Source organism: Nelumbo nucifera, chromosome 2, assembly GCF_055504915.1.
Source record: "Nelumbo nucifera cultivar China Antique chromosome 2, China Antique-T2T, whole genome shotgun sequence".
In the NCBI taxonomy this organism is placed as follows: domain Eukaryota; kingdom Viridiplantae; phylum Streptophyta; class Magnoliopsida; order Proteales; family Nelumbonaceae; genus Nelumbo; species Nelumbo nucifera.
Window position 1 is genome coordinate 19385292 of NC_142650.1, and position 2435 is coordinate 19387726.

General features: G+C 28.7%; 1 long non-coding RNA gene across 1 annotated transcript; it reads right to left on the minus strand.

The window, feature by feature from the left end:
* Window positions 1–1490: 1490 nt before the first annotated feature.
* LOC148801972 (uncharacterized) lies at window positions 1491–2226 on the minus strand. Its single transcript, XR_016082116.1, has 2 exons — window positions 1927–2226; window positions 1491–1827 (listed from the first exon to the last, which is right to left on the minus strand). It is a non-coding gene; the product is annotated as an uncharacterized LOC148801972 (long non-coding RNA).
* Between the last annotated feature and the right edge of the window lie 209 nt (window positions 2227–2435).

Sequence of the window (2435 nt, forward strand, 5' to 3'; positions counted from 1 at the left end):
ATAATAGAGAAAATAAATAAGGCAATAAGACAAATAATAAAAAGTAAAGTAATAAAGTTTAATAATTAATTAAAACTCTTATTCTAATTATAAATAATATTTTAATATTGTCATTATAAAATCTATCTCTGTTTCTGTAAACACTATAGCTAGAAGATAGGTCAAGAAAATAAAAATTTTTAGCTACCAATGTGAACATATCTTGATTGATTCCAGTTTAGTTTGCTAAATCTATCATGTAAATTTTTTTTAGAAAATATGTCTTGAAAATAAATATTAGAAACACTATTAATTAACATGCTTTTATCAAAATATTAATTTCACTATTAATTAAATTTTGATTAAACTATGTTTTTATTATATTTTCAAAAAAAACATATTAAAAATTCATTGAAAACTTTTTCTATAAATTATGTGAAAATTTCACTATTAATTTCATAAAAATGTTTTTTATGAACATGAAAGGTCTCCTTTGTCTTATAGCTCCATTGTAGCAAACTTAAGTTTTGGAAGTATTGAGTGGTAAATCAAATGGATTAGATTGTTTCCCAAGTTTGCCAATTTCTTAAGAAAAGAAAAACAGCAAAAGAAGAAATGAAGGGGCCCAAAAAATCGTTGAGCATCAAGAAGACAAAGTTCATGGGTCGTGTTATTTGAATACCTACAAACCATCAATTCACTAGCTTCAATTACCAGTTCATATTGAATTGCACCAATTTGGTTTCATCTATTTGGCCTAGTTATGCAATTTTGAAAATTAAAAGAGAAAATAAGAGAAAACTTTCACTAAAAACAATTTTATGAATTAGAAAATATCATAAAAATAAAAAACAAGGAATGATAATACAAAAAAAATTATTAACAATTTGTTAATTAATAGAAAAGTAGATAAAATAAGGAAATTTTCTAAAAAAATTCAGAAAATAACAACAACATTAGAAACTTAGCATTTTAATTAATTGATAAAATAAGAGAAATTTTCACTAAAAATAATAGAAACTTTTTAATATATTAAAATTAATATTTATTAAGAAAATATGAAAATAAAAAAATCAATAGAAAAAAATATAAATAAGGGAAACTTAAGAATCAACAGCTTACTTTACACGACTAACTTATTAATTAAAAGAAATTAACTAACTTAGTTTTATTAACTTATTCCAAAATTAGTAAAATCAATTTTATAAAAAAATTAGCATTTAAATAAATAATAAAAAATACATAATTAAAAACAATAAAAATAGTTAACATACTTAGCAAAAGTTAGTTTATTAGTTAAAATCAATACAAATTAATAAAAACATAATTTAATTAAAAGAAATAAAAATTAATTTTTAATTCAACTTAATAAAAGATGAACTCCCATTCTCCCTAATCCCTTCTAGATTTTTGTTTTTTTTTTTAATTTATTTATCAGATTCAGCTTGGTCCAATTAGAAATGTCCTAAAACTCTTGTTTAAGTGTCACTTAACAAAGCCTATGCATCGCATTTAAGAGTTATAAAATTTATAAAATATAACCCAAAAATAGTTTGAGTTGGACTTGGTACCATTGGCCCGACTCCTGCAACAATTTTATTAATAACACCGTTCATCGCACAGGGCCCGACTAAAAATAAATAAATAAAACATACATGAAATAATCTTAAAGGTAGGATGATGATGGCTGAGCGCCTGAGCCTTCTCCCCCCAGATAGAAGATAAAAGAGGGAATAATGCAACTGAAAAAAAAAAAAAAAGAAAGAAAATTGAAGGGATGAATCGGATGAAGAGCTCAGTTAGCCAAGTTTTCAGGGGGCTTTTGTTTCTTGCTTGTCCGAGAAATCCCTGTATGTTTGAAAAAGTGTTTTAATGGGTTTATGAATATTGTCTTAATTTAAAAAAAGGAAAAGAAAAGAAAAAAAAAAGAAAATAAATGTAAATTACCCCTTGAAACTTCTGAATATGAATGGGGGTTGTCTTGATGAAGATGAGGACTGTTCCAAGTCGAACTGCTGACACCCTCTACCGCAAGCTGTCATACAAACTTGAAGAGTAGAAGTGGGGAGCTTCATGCATACGGGCATGCAAGACATTCTACAATTGGCAGAAAGGCCCATTTGAAAACTGGCCATCATCACCAGTGCACAGATCAAGAGAACTCCAACTGCTTTCCTGCAGGGCACCATGGTCTCTGCTTCTGTGTGAAAGCAGGAGATCCTCTTGATCACCAATGCTGTGGAATGTGGAAGATGGAAGAGGTTTGTTTAGGTGATTTATAGGTAGCTAGGTCGAGGGGTCCTCTCGCCCCATTGAGGGGTTGCTATAATTTGGGCTGAGACCCATGATTTTCTGTGGTGCCGAGGACAACCTGGACCTATAACTCGGATCACCTGCCAATAATATACACTCCAACAACTTCTGACACCGTACATCGTTATGAGACCAGATCTCCT